At 42.1% G+C, this 15,257-nt stretch overlaps 3 pseudogenes; all 3 read left to right on the forward strand.

The window, feature by feature from the left end:
• The first annotated feature begins 6,714 nt into the window (after window positions 1–6,714).
• On the forward strand, window positions 6,715–6,817 carry LOC130323511 (U2 spliceosomal RNA; annotated as a pseudogene).
• A 3,101-nt stretch (window positions 6,818–9,918) lies between these two features.
• Window positions 9,919–10,021, forward strand: LOC130323525 (U2 spliceosomal RNA; annotated as a pseudogene).
• A 3,142-nt stretch (window positions 10,022–13,163) lies between these two features.
• On the forward strand, window positions 13,164–13,266 carry LOC130323512 (U2 spliceosomal RNA; annotated as a pseudogene).
• Window positions 13,267–15,257: the final 1,991 nt, after the last annotated feature.

A 15,257-nucleotide genomic window follows, 5' to 3' on the forward strand; every position in this document is an offset into this window, starting at 1 on the left:
ATCCTAAACCCAGTATCAAATGCAAGTAGGAGGAGTAAGAAGGGTTCCTGCCAAAGCCAGGTTATGGATTGCATTTAAAAATGGTCCATCAGAGTGAAATGGACTCCCATCTTCCTGCTTAGCAATAATGATATGGGTTTAGGGCCTGCTGTGTGTACTGGTGGGTGACTGCCACCCAGCCAGAGTGTGTATGGGAGGCTGCCAGCCAGCCTACCTTCCTACAAGTAGTGATGGTGCATGTGAAGGGGACAGCGTTGGTTCCTCCCCTTTCACAGTTATCACTTCTCATTCTTCCTTTTGGCTGGTATCAAATGTGGTGTCTGTTTATATCAGTTTACTATCTGATATGTCCCCTATCTGGTAGCATATATTAAGTGCACCACCAGGGTTCAGTGTTGGAAAGAAAGATTACCTGTTTATTTACTGCTGCAGCTGCTTGCTGGCTAGTCCAGTGGCCCCCTACTGCAGGCAAAAGACAATAGGTGGTGCCGCTTGTGTCTGGCCCCTGTTGGAGCGACCAGGCACAGAACTGCTGCTGCTGAATGTTCTCTTTAATTGAATAAGCTCAGCAACCAGCACATCTGTGCAGGTTGGACATGACATGATAGGTAGCTGTCTTCCAGGTAGTGGGTGCTGAATCTTGTTAATTGACATGGGGGTGTCATTGCTGTTGATTGACCATGCATTGGTACTGTGGTATTGGAATAATAAAAACAAATGTTGCCAGCCAACCATCCATTGCAATAATGGATAGGACATCAGCTATGAGGCATTTGTTTGTACAAACTGCTGCTCACAACTAATGTTGTAATATAGTGTCTCCATCTGCTGGTGGTATTGAATAAGCAATAGTGCAATGATAGGGTCTGAAAAAGAAGAAAAATAAGAAGCAGCAGCATAGGAAAAAAGGAGGAAAGAAGGAAAACATGGAGAGAAGAAAAAAAGAAGGTTAAAAAAAAAGGTGAAAACATGTTTAAAAAAGTATTTCCATCTCTCTCTCTCTATATATGTATATATATATATATATATATATATATATATATATATACATATAGAAAGAGAGAAAGAGATAGATAGATAGATAGATAGATACATACATACATACATACATACATATGTGTGTATTGTTGGAGTTGCAAACATGGGTGCACTTGACAAACTCAGTGCGGCTATTCCCCATTGAAAGATTGTTGCATCCAGGACCCTTAGCACTGTGATATGCTACTCAATACCACTGGCATGGCCAGGTGTAAACAACATCTGACCTTTGTTGTGTATGTAACCATGGAGATTGTGATGTCACCTAGGCCCACCAAAGAACAGCCTTGTCAGAAGCAGCACTGCCATGAGCAGAAGCAGCAGATCCATAGGTTTTCAAATAAGCTGGATTTAACCAAGACAAGTGAGTCCAATAGGATGCAGGTATGTCCTCTATCCTTACAGCTTCCCGTGGCTGTTGGTTTTATACCGTTTGGGGACAGCCAAGGAGGCGTCAGCAGGCAACACAGGTAAGTGTGTGCTTGTGTGTGTGTGTGTGTGTGTGTGTGTTTCCTATGCAGATCCTAAACCCAGTATCAAATGCAAGTAGGAGGAGTAAGAAGGGTTCCTGCCAAAGCCAGGTTATGGATTGCATTTAAAAATGGTCCATCAGAGTGAAATGGACTCCCATCTTCCTGCTTAGCAATAATGATATGGGTTTAGGGTCTGCTGTGTGTACTGGTGGGTGACTGCCACCCAGCCAGAGTGTGTATGGGAGGCTGCCAGCCAGCCTCCCTTCCTACAAGTAGTGATGGTGCATGTGAAGGGGACAGCGTTGGTTCCTCCCCTTTCACAGTTATCACTTCTCATTCTTCCTTTTGGCTGGTATCAAATGTGGTGTCTGTTTATATCAGTTTAATATCTGATATGTCCCCTATCTGGTAGCATATATTAAGTGCACCACCAGGGTTCAGTGTTGGAAAGAAAGATTACCTGTTTATTTGCTGCAGCTGCTTGCTGGCTAGTCCAGTGGGCCCCTACTGCAGGCAAAAGACAATAGGTGGTGCTGCTTGTGTCTGGCCCCTGTTGGAGCGACCAGGCACAGGACTGCTGCTGCTGAATTTCCTCTTTAATTGAATAAGCTCAGCAACCAGCACACCTGTGCAGGTTGGACATGACATGATAGGTAGCTGTCTTTCAGGTAGTGGGTGCTGAATCTTGTTAATTGACCATGCATTGGTACTGTGGTATTGGAATAATTAAAACAAATGTTGCCAGCCAGCCATCCATCCATTGCAATAATGGATAGGACATCAGCTATGAGGCATTTGTTTGTACAAACTGCTGCTCACAACTAATGTTGTAATATAGTGTCTCCATCTGCTGGTGGTATTGAATAAGCAATAGTGCAATGATAGGGTCTGAAAAAGAAGAAAAATAAGAAGCAGCAGCATAGGAAAAAAGGAGGAAAGAAGGAAAACATGGAGAGAAGAAAAAAAGAAGGTAAAAAAAAGGTGAAAACATGTTTAAAAAAGTATTTCCATCTCTCTCTCTCTCTATATATGTATATATATATATATATATATATATATATATATATTTAAAAGAAAAAAAAATTATATATATATATATACATATAGAGACAGAGAAAGAGATAGATAGATAGATAGATAGATAGATAGATACACATACATACATACATACATACATATATATGTGTGTATTGTTGGAGTTGCAAACATGGGTGCACTTGACAAACTCAGTGCGGCTATTCCCCATTGAAAGATTGTTGCATCCAGGACCCTTAGCACTGTGATATGCTACTCAATACCACTGGCATGGCCAGGTGTAAACAACATCTGACCTTTGTTGTGTATGTAACCATGGAGATTGTGATGTCACCTAGGCCCACCAAAGAACAGCCTTGTCAGAAGCAGCACTGCCATGATCAGAAGCAGCAGCACCATAAGTTTTCAAATAAGCTGGATTTAACCAAGACAAGTGAGTCCAATAGGATGCAGGTATGTCCTCTATCCTTACAGCTTCCCGTGGCTGTTGGTTTTATACCGTTTGGGGACAGCCAAGGAGGCGTCAGCAGACAACACAGGTAAGTGTGTGCTTGTGTGTGTGTGTGTGTGTGTGTGTGTGTGTGTTTCCTATGCAGATCCTAAACCCAGTATCAAATGCAAGTAGGAGGAGTAAGAAGGGTTCCTGCCAAAGCCAGGTTATGGATTGCATTTAAAAATGGTCCATCAGAGTGAAATGGACTCCCATCTTCCTGCTTAGCAATAATGATATGGGTTTAGGGCCTGCTGTGTGTACTGGTGGGTGACTGCCACCCTTCCAGAGTGTGTATGGGAGGCTGCCAGCCAGCCTCCCTTCCTACAAGTAGTGATGGTGCATGTGAAGGGGACAGCGTTGGTTCCTCCCCTTTCACAGTTATCACTTCTCATTCTTCCTTTTGGCTGGTATCAAATGTGGTGTCTGTTTATATCAGTTTAATATCTGATATGTCCCCTATCTGGTAGCATATATTAAGTGCACCACCAGGGTACAGTGTTGGAAAGAAAGATTACCTGTTTATTTGCTGCTGCTGCAGCTGCTTGCTGGCTAGTCCAGTGGGCCCCTACTGCAGGCAAAAGACAATAGGTGGTGCCGCTTGTGTCTGGCCCCTGTTGGAGCGACCAGGCACAGGACTGCTGCTGCTGAATGTCCTCTTTAATTGAATAAGCTCAGCAACCAGCACACCTGTGCAGGTTGGACATGACATGATAGGTAGCTGTCTTTCAGGTAGTGGGTGCTGAATCTTGTTAATTGACATGGGGGTGTCATTGCTGTTGATTGACCATGCATTGGTACTGTGGTATTGGAATAATAAAAACAAATGTTGCCAGCCAACCATCCATTGCAATAATGGATAGGACATCAGCTATGAGGCATTTGTTTGTACAAACTGCTGCTCACAACTAATGTTGTAATATAGTGTCTCCATCTGCTGGTGGTATTGAATAAGCAATAGTGCAATGATAGGGTCTGAAAAAGAAGAAAAATAAGAAGCAGCAGCATAGGAAAAAAGGAGGAAAGAAGGAAAACATGGAGAGAAGAAAAAAAGAAGGTAAAAAAAAGGTGAAAACATGTTTAAAAAAGTATTTCCATCTCTCTCTCTCTATATATATGTATATATATATATATATATATATATATATATATATATATATTTAAAAGAAAAAAAAATTATATATATATATATATATATACATATAGAGACAGAGAAAGAGATAGATAGATAGATAGATAGATAGATAGATACACATACATACATACATACATACATACATACATACATACATATATATGTGTGTATTGTTGGAGTTGCAAACATGGGTGCACTTGACAAACTCAGTGCGGCTATTCCCCATTGAAAGATTGTTGCATCCAGGACCCTTAGCACTGTGATATGCTACTCAATACCACTGGCATGGCCAGGTGTAAACAACATCTGACCTTTGTTGTGTATGTAACCATGGAGATTGTGATGTCACCTAGGCCCACCAAAGAACAGCCTTGTCAGAAGCAGCACTGCCATGATCAGAAGCAGCAGCACCATAAGTTTTCAAATAAGCTGGATTTAACCAAGACAAGTGAGTCCAATAGGATGCAGGTATGTCCTCTATCCTTACAGCTTCCCGTGGCTGTTGGTTTTATACCGTTTGGGGACAGCCAAGGAGGCGTCAGCAGACAACACAGGTAAGTGTGTGCTTGTGTGTGTGTGTGTGTGTGTGTGTGTGTTTCCTATGCAGATCCTAAACCCAGTATCAAATGCAAGTAGGAGGAGTAAGAAGGGTTCCTGCCAAAGCCAGGTTATGGATTGCATTTAAAAATGGTCCATCAGAGTGAAATGGACTCCCATCTTCCTGCTTAGCAATAATGATATGGGTTTAGGGCCTGCTGTGTGTACTGGTGGGTGACTGCCACCCTTCCAGAGTGTGTATGGGAGGCTGCCAGCCAGCCTACCTTCCTACAAGTAGTGATGGTGCATGTGAAGGGGACAGCGTTGGTTCCTCCCCTTTCACAGTTATCACTTCTCATTCTTCCTTTTGGCTGGTATCAAATGTGGTGTCTGTTTATATCAGTTTAATATCTGATATGTCCCCTATCTGGTAGCATATATTAAGTGCACCACCAGGGTTCAGTGTTGGAAAGAAAGATTACCTGTTTGTTTGCTGCTGCTGCAGCTGCTTGCTGGCTAGTCCAGTGGGCCCCTACTGCAGGCAAAAGACAATAGGTGGTGCCGCTTGTGTCTGGCCCCTGTTGGAGCGACCAGGCACAGGACTGCTGCTGCTGAATGTCCTCTTTAATTGAATAAGCTCAGCAACCAGCACACCTGTGCAGGTTGGACATGACATGATAGGTAGCTGTCTTTCAGGTAGTGGGTGCTGAATCTTGTTAATTGACATGGGGGTGTCATTGCTGTTGATTGACCATGCATTGGTACTGTGGTATTGGAATAATAAAAACAAATGTTGCCAGCCAACCATCCATTGCAATAATGGATAGGACATCAGCTATGAGGCATTTGTTTGTACAAACTGCTGCTCACAACTAATGTTGTAATATAGTGTCTCCATCTGCTGGTGGTATTGAATAAGCAATAGTGCAATGATAGGGTCTGAAAAAGAAGAAAAATAAGAAGCAGCAGCATAGGAAAAAAGGAGGAAAACATGGAGAGAAGAAAAAAAGAAGGTTAAAAAAAAAGGTGAAAACATGTTTAAAAAAGTATTTCCATCTCTCTTTCTCTCTATATATGTATGTATATATATATATATATATATATATATAAAAGAAAAAAAAATTATATATATATATATATATATATATATATATATATACATAAAGAGAGAGTGAAAGAGATAGATAGATATAGATAGATAGATACACATAGATACACATAGATACACATAGATACACATACATACATACATACATACATACATACATACATACATACGTGTGTATTGTTGGAGTTGCAAACATGGGTGCACTTGACAAACTCAGTGCGGCTATTCCCCATTGAAAGATTGTTGCATCCAGGACCCTTAGCACTGTGATATGCTACTCAATACCACTGGCATGGCCAGGTGTAAACAACATCTGACCTTTGTTGTGTATGTAACCATGGAGATTGTGATGTCACCTAGGCCCACCAAAGAACAGCCTTGTCAGAAGCAGCACTGCCATGATCAGAAGCAGCAGCACCATAAGTTTTCAAATAAGCTGGATTTAACCAAGACAAGTGAGTCCAATAGGATGCAGGTATGTCCTCTATCCTTACAGCTTCCCGTGGCTGTTGGTTTTATACCGTTTGGGGACAGCCAAGGAGGCGTCAGCAGGCAACACAGGTAAGTGTGTGCTTGTGTGTGTGTGTGTGTGTGTGTGTGTGTGTTTCCTATGCAGATCCTAAACCCAGTATCAAATGCAAGTAGGAGGAGTAAGAAGGGTTCCTGCCAAAGCCAGGTTATGGATTGCATTTAAAAATGGTCCATCAGAGTGAAATGGACTCCCATCTTCCTGCTTAGCAATAATGATATGGGTTTAGGGCATGCTGTGTGTACTGGTGGGTGACTGCCACCCAGCCAGAGTGTGTATGGGAGGCTGCCAGCCAGCCTACCTTCCTACAAGTAGTGATGGTGCATGTGAAGGGGACAGCGTTGGTTCCTCCCCTTTCACAGTTATCACTTCTCATTCTTCCTTTTGGCTGGTATCAAATGTGGTGTCTGTTTATATCAGTTTAATATCTGATATGTCCCCTATCTGGTAGCATATATTAAATGCACCACCAGGGTTCAGTGTTGGAAAGAAAGATTACCTGTTTATTTGCTGCAGCTGCTTGCTGGCTAGTCCAGTGGGCCCCTACTGCAGGCAAAAGACAATAGGTGGTGCCGCTTGTGTCTGGCCCCTGTTGGAGCGACCAGGCACAGGACTGCTGCTGCTGAATGTCCTCTTTAATTGAATAAGCTCAGCAACCAGCACACCTGTGCAGGTTGGACATGACATGATAGGTAGCTGTCTTTCAGGTAGTGGGTGCTGAATCTTGTTAATTGCCATGGGGGTGTCATTGCTGTTGATTGACCATGCATTGGTACTGTGGTATTGGAATAATTAAAACAAATGTTGCCAGCCAGCCATCCATTGCAATAATGGATAGGACATCAGCTATGAGGCATTTGTTTGTACAAACTGCTGCTCACGACTAATGTTGTAATATAGTGTCTCCATCTGCTGGTGGTATTGAATAAGCAATAGTGCAATGATAGGGTCTGAAAAAGGAGTAAAATAAGAAGCAGCAGCATAGGAAAAAAGGAGGAAAGAAGGAAAACATGGAGAGAAGAAAAAAAGAAGGTAAAAAAAAGGTGAAAACATGTTTAAAAAAGTATTTCCATCTCTCTCTCTCTCTATATATGTATATATATATATATATATATATATATATATATATATATATTTAAAAGAAAAAAAAATTATATATATATATATATAGATATATACATACATATAGAGAGAGAGAAAGAGATAGATAGATAGATAGAAAGATAGATACACATACATACATACATACATACATACAACATACATACATACATACATATGTGTGTATTGTTGGAGTTGCAAACATGGGTGCACTTGACAAACTCAGTGCGGCTATTCCCCATTGAAAGATTGTTGCATCCAGGACCCTTAGCACTGTGATATGCTACTCAATACCACTGGCATGGCCAGGTGTAAACAACATCTGACCTTTGTTGTGTATGTAACCATGGAGATTGTGATGTCACCTAGGCCCACCAAAGAACAGCCTTGTCAGAAGCAGCACTGCCATGATCAGAAGCAGCAGCACCATAAGTTTTCAAATAAGCTGGATTTAACCAAGACAAGTGAGTCCAATAGGATGCAGGTATGTCCTCTATCCTTACAGCTTCCCGTGGCTGTTGGTTTTATACCGTTTGTGGACAGCCAAGGAGGCGTCAGCAGGCAACACAGGTAAGTGTGTGCTTGTGTGTGTGTGTGTGTGTGTGTGTGTGTATTTCCTATGCAGATCCTAAACCCAGTATCAAATGCAAGTAGGAGGAGTAAGAAGGGTTCCTGCCAAAGCCAGGTTATGGATTGCATTTAAAAATGGTCCATCAGAGTGAAATGGACTCCCATCTTCCTGCTTAGCAATAATGATATGGGTTTAGGGCCTGCTGTGTGTACTGGTGGGTGACTGCCACCCAGCCAGAGTGTGTATGGGAGGCTGCCAGCCAGCCTACCTTCCAACAAGTAGTGATGGTGCATGTGAAGGGGACAGCGTTGGTTCCTCCCCTTTCACAGTTATCACTTCTCATTCTTCCTTTTGGCTGGTATCAAATGTGGTGTCTGTTTATATCAGTTTACTATCTGATATGTCCCCTATCTGGTAGCATATATTAAGTGCACCACCAGGGTTCAGTGTTGGAAAGAAAGATTACCTGTTTATTTACTGCTGCAGCTGCTTGCTGGCTAGTCCAGTGGCCCCCTACTGCAGGCAAAAGACAATAGGTGGTGCCGCTTGTGTCTGGCCCCTGTTGGAGCGACCAGGCACAGAACTGCTGCTGCTGAATGTTCTCTTTAATTGAATAAGCTCAGCAACCAGCACATCTGTGCAGGTTGGACATGACATGATAGGTAGCTGTCTTCCAGGTAGTGGGTGCTGAATCTTGTTAATTGACATGGGGGTGTCATTGCTGTTGATTGACCATGCATTGGTACTGTGGTATTGGAATAATAAAAACAAATGTTGCCAGCCAACCATCCATTGCAATAATGGATAGGACATCAGCTATGAGGCATTTGTTTGTACAAACTGCTGCTCACAACTAATGTTGTAATATAGTGTCTCCATCTGCTGGTGGTATTGAATAAGCAATAGTGCAATGATAGGGTCTGAAAAAGAAGAAAAATAAGAAGCAGCAGCATAGGAAAAAAGGAGGAAAGAAGGAAAACATGGAGAGAAGAAAAAAAGAAGGTTAAAAAAAAAGGTGAAAACATGTTTAAAAAAGTATTTCCATCTCTCTCTCTCTCTATATATGTATATATATATATATATATATATATATATATATATATATATATATATACATATAGAAAGAGAGAAAGAGATAGATAGATAGATAGATAGATACATACATACATACATACATATGTGTGTATTGTTGGAGTTGCAAACATGGGTGCACTTGACAAACTCAGTGCGGCTATTCCCCATTGAAAGATTGTTGCATCCAGGACCCTTAGCACTGTGATATGCTACTCAATACCACTGGCATGGCCAGGTGTAAACAACATCTGACCTTTGTTGTGTATGTAACCATGGAGATTGTGATGTCACCTAGGCCCACCAAAGAACAGCCTTGTCAGAAGCAGCACTGCCATGAGCAGAAGCAGCAGATCCATAGGTTTTCAAATAAGCTGGATTTAACCAAGACAAGTGATTCCAATAGGATGCAGGTATGTCCTCTATCCTTACAGCTTCCCGTGGCTGTTGGTTTTATACCGTTTGGGGACAGCCAAGGAGGCGTCAGCAGGCAACACAGGTAAGTGTGTGCTTGTGTGTGTGTGTGTGTGTGTGTGTTTCCTATGCAGATCCTAAACCCAGTATCAAATGCAAGTAGGAGGAGTAAGAAGGGTTCCTGCCAAAGCCAGGTTATGGATTGCATTTAAAAATGGTCCATCAGAGTGAAATGGACTCCCATCTTCCTGCTTAGCAATAATGATATGGGTTTAGGGTCTGCTGTGTGTACTGGTGGGTGACTGCCACCCAGCCAGAGTGTGTATGGGAGGCTGCCAGCCAGCCTCCCTTCCTACAAGTAGTGATGGTGCATGTGAAGGGGACAGCGTTGGTTCCTCCCCTTTCACAGTTATCACTTCTCATTCTTCCTTTTGGCTGGTATCAAATGTGGTGTCTGTTTATATCAGTTTAATATCTGATATGTTCCCTATCTGGTAGCATATATTAAGTGCACCACCAGGGTTCAGTGTTGGAAAGAAAGATTACCTGTTTATTTGCTGCAGCTGCTTGCTGGCTAGTCCAGTGGGCCCCTACTGCAGGCAAAAGACAATAGGTGGTGCTGCTTGTGTCTGGCCCCTGTTGGAGCGACCAGGCACAGGACTGCTGCTGCTGAATGTCCTCTTTAATTGAATAAGCTCAGCAACCAGCACACCTGTGCAGGTTGGACATGACATGATAGGTAGCTGTCTTTCAGGTAGTGGGTGCTGAATCTTGTTAATTGACCATGCATTGGTACTGTGGTATTGGAATAATTAAAACAAATGTTGCCAGCCAGCCATCCATCCATTGCAATAATGGATAGGACATCAGCTATGAGGCATTTGTTTGTACAAACTGCTGCTCACAACTAATGTTGTAATATAGTGTCTCCATCTGCTGGTGGTATTGAATAAGCAATAGTGCAATGATAGGGTCTGAAAAAGAAGAAAAATAAGAAGCAGCAGCATAGGAAAAAAGGAGGAAAGAAGGAAAACATGGAGAGAAGAAAAAAAGAAGGTAAAAAAAAGGTGAAAACATGTTTAAAAAAGTATTTCCATCTCTCTCTCTCTCTATATATGTATATATATATATATATATATATATATATATTTAAAAGAAAAAAAAATTATATATATATATATACATATAGAGACAGAGAAAGAGATAGATAGATAGATAGATAGATAGATAGATAGATAGATAGATACACATACATACATACATACATACATACATACATACATACATATATATGTGTGTATTGTTGGAGTTGCAAACATGGGTGCACTTGACAAACTCAGTGCGGCTATTCCCCATTGAAAGATTGTTGCATCCAGGACCCTTAGCACTGTGATATGCTACTCAATACCACTGGCATGGCCAGGTGTAAACAACATCTGACCTTTGTTGTGTATGTAACCATGGAGATTGTGATGTCACCTAGGCCCACCAAAGAACAGCCTTGTCAGAAGCAGCACTGCCATGATCAGAAGCAGCAGCACCATAAGTTTTCAAATAAGCTGGATTTAACCAAGACAAGTGAGTCCAATAGGATGCAGGTATGTCCTCTATCCTTACAGCTTCCCGTGGCTGTTGGTTTTATACCGTTTGGGGACAGCCAAGGAGGCGTCAGCAGACAACACAGGTAAGTGTGTGTGTGTGTGTGTGTGTGTGTGTGTGTTTCCTATGCAGATCCTAAACCCAGTATCAAATGCAAGTAGGAGGAGTAAGAAGGGTTCCTGCCAAAGCCAGGTTATGGATTGCATTTAAAAATGGTCCATCAGAGTGAAATGGACTCCCATCTTCCTGCTTAGCAATAATGATATGGGTTTAGGGCCTGCTGTGTGTACTGGTGGGTGACTGCCACCCTTCCAGAGTGTGTATGGGAGGCTGCCAGCCAGCCTACCTTCCTACAAGTAGTGATGGTGCATGTGAAGGGGACAGCGTTGGTTCCTCCCCTTTCACAGTTATCACTTCTCATTCTTCCTTTTGGCTGGTATCAAATGTGGTGTCTGTTTATATCAGTTTAATATCTGATATGTCCCCTATCTGGTAGCATATATTAAGTGCACCACCAGGGTACAGTGTTGGAAAGAAAGATTACCTGTTTATTTGCTGCTGCTGCAGCTGCTTGCTGGCTAGTCCAGTGGGCCCCTACTGCAGGCAAAAGACAATAGGTGGTGCCGCTTGTGTCTGGCCCCTGTTGGAGCGACCAGGCACAGGACTGCTGCTGCTGAATGTCCTCTTTAATTGAATAAGCTCAGCAACCAGCACACCTGTGCAGGTTGGACATGACATGATAGGTAGCTGTCTTTCAGGTAGTGGGTGCTTAATCTTGTTAATTGACATGGGGGTGTCATTGCTGTTGATTGACCATGCATTGGTACTGTGGTATTGGAATAATAAAAACAAATGTTGCCAGCCAACCATCCATTGCAATAATGGATAGGACATCAGCTATGAGGCATTTGTTTGTACAAACTGCTGCTCACAACTAATGTTGTAATATAGTGTCTCCATCTGCTGGTGGTATTGAATAAGCAATAGTGCAATGATAGGGTCTGAAAAAGAAGAAAAATAAGAAGCAGCAGCATAGGAAAAAAGGAGGAAAACATGGAGAGAAGAAAAAAAGAAGGTTAAAAAAAAAGGTGAAAACATGTTTAAAAAAGTATTTCCATCTCTCTTTCTCTCTATATATGTATGTATATATATATATATATATATATATATATATATATATATATATAAAAGAAAAAAAAATTATATATATATATATATATATATATATATATACATAAAGAGAGAGTGAAAGAGATAGATATAGATAGATACACATAGATACACATAGATATAGATACACATACATACATACATACATACATACATACATACATACATACATATGTGTGTATTGTTGGAGTTGCAAACATGGGTGCACTTGACAAACTCAGTGCGGCTATTCCCCATTGAAAGATTGTTGCATCCAGGACCCTTAGCACTGTGATATGCTACTCAATACCACTGGCATGGCCAGGTGTAAACAACATCTGACCTTTGTTGTGTATGTAACCATGGAGATTGTGATGTCACCTAGGCCCACCAAAGAACAGCCTTGTCAGAAGCAGCACTGCCATGATCAGAAGCAGCAGCACCATAAGTTTTCAAATAAGCTGGATTTAACCAAGACAAGTGAGTCCAATAGGATGCAGGTATGTCCTCTATCCTTACAGCTTCCCGTGGCTGTTGGTTTTATACCGTTTGGGGACAGCCAAGGAGGCGTCAGCAGGCAACACAGGTAAGTGTGTGCTTGTGTGTGTGTGTGTGTGTGTTTCCTATGCAGATCCTAAACCCAGTATCAAATGCAAGTAGGAGGAGTAAGAAGGGTTCCTGCCAAAGCCAGGTTATGGATTGCATTTAAAAATGGTCCATCAGAGTGAAATGGACTCCCATCTTCCTGCTTAGCAATAATGATATGGGTTTAGGGCCTGCTGTGTGTACTGGTGGGTGACTGCCACCCAGCCAGAGTGTGTATGGGAGGCTGCCAGCCAGCCTACCTTCCTACAAGTAGTGATGGTGCATGTGAAGGGGACAGCGTTGGTTCCTCCCCTTTCACAGTTATCACTTCTCATTCTTCCTTTTGGCTGGTATCAAATGTGGTGTCTGTTTATATCAGTTTAATATCTGATATGTCCCCTATCTGGTAGCATATATTAAATGCACCACCAGGGTTCAGTGTTGGAAAGAAAGATTACCTGTTTATTTGCTGCAGCTGCTTGCTGGCTAGTCCAGTGGGCCCCTACTGCAGGCAAAAGACAATAGGTGGTGCCGCTTGTGTCTGGCCCCTGTTGGAGCGACCAGGCACAGGACTGCTGCTGCTGAATGTCCTCTTTAATTGAATAAGCTCAGCAACCAGCACACCTGTGCAGGTTGGACATGACATGATAGGTAGCTGTCTTTCAGGTAGTGGGTGCTGAATCTTGTTAATTGACATGGGGGTGTCATTGCTGTTGATTGACCATGCATTGGTACTGTGGTATTGGAATAATTAAAACAAATGTTGCCAGCCAGCCATCCATTGCAATAATGGATAGGACATCAGCTATGAGGCATTTGTTTGTACAAACTGCTGCTCACAACTAATGTTGTAATATAGTGTCTCCATCTGCTGGTGGTATTGAATAAGCAATAGTGCAATGATAGGGTCTGAAAAAGGAGTAAAATAAGAAGCAGCAGCATAGGAAAAAAGGAGGAAAGAAGGAAAACATGGAGAGAAGAAAAAAAGAAGGTAAAAAAAAGGTGAAAACATGTTTAAAAAAGTATTTCCATCTCTCTCTCTCTCTCTCTATATATGTATATATATATATATATATATATATATATATTTAAAAGAAAAAAAAATGATATATATATATATATATATACACATATAGAGAGAGAGAAAGAGATAGATAGATAGATAGATAGATAGATTGATAGATAGATACACATACATACATACATACATACATATGTGTGTATTGTTGGAGTTGCAAACATGGGTGCACTTGACAAACTCAGTGCAGCTATTCCCCATTGAAAGATTGTTGCATCCAGGACCCTTAGCACTGTGATATGCTACTCAATACCACTGGCATGGCCAGGTGTAAACAACATCTGACCTTTGTTGTGTATGTAACCATGGAGATTGTGATGTCACCTAGGCCCACCAAAGAACAGCCTTGTCAGAAGCAGCACTGCCATGAGCAGAAGCAGCAGATCCATAGGTTTTCAAATAAGCTGGATTTAACCAAGACAAGTGAGTCCAATAGGATGCAGGTATGTCCTCTATCCTTACAGCTTCCCGTGGCTGTTGGTTTTATACCGTTTGGGGACAGCCAAGGAGGCGTCAGCAGGCAACACAGGTAAGTGTGTGCTTGTGTGTGTGTGTGTGTGTGTGTGTGTGTGTTTCCTATGCAGATCCTAAACCCAGTATCAAATGCAAGTAGGAGGAGTAAGAAGGGTTCCTGCCAAAGCCAGGTTATGGATTGCATTTAAAAATGGTCCATCAGAGTGAAATGGACTCCCATCTTCCTGCTTAGCAATAATGATATGGGTTTAGGGTCTGCTGTGTGTACTGGTGGGTGACTGCCACCCAGCCAGAGTGTGTATGGGAGGCTGCCAGCCAGCCTCCCTTCCTACAAGTAGTGATGGTGCATGTGAAGGGGACAGCGTTGGTTCCTCCCCTTTCACAGTTATCACTTCTCATTCTTCCTTTTGGCTGGTATCAAATGTGGTGTCTGTTTATATCAGTTTAATATATGATATGTCCCCTATCTGGTAGCATATATTAAATGCACCACCAGGGTTCAGTGTTGGAAAGAAAGATTACCTGTTTATTTGCTGCAGCTGCTTGCTGGCTAGTCCAGTGGGCCCCTACTGCAGGCAAAAGACAATAGGTGGTGCCGCTTGTGTCTGGCCCCTGTTGGAGCGACCAGGCACAGGACTGCTGCTGCTGAATGTCCTCTTTAATTGAATAAGCTCAGCAACCAGCACACCTGTGCAGGTTGGACATGACATGATAGGTAGCTGTCTTTCAGGTAGTGGGTGCTGAATCTTGTTAATTGACATGGGGGTGTCATTGCTGTTGATTGACCATGCATTGGTACTGTGGTATTGGAATAATTAAAACAAATGTTGCCAGCCAGCCATCCATTGCAATAATGGATAGGACATCAGC

Source organism: Hyla sarda, unplaced genomic scaffold, assembly GCF_029499605.1.
Source record: "Hyla sarda isolate aHylSar1 unplaced genomic scaffold, aHylSar1.hap1 scaffold_250, whole genome shotgun sequence".
Lineage (NCBI taxonomy): Eukaryota > Metazoa > Chordata > Amphibia > Anura > Hylidae > Hyla > Hyla sarda.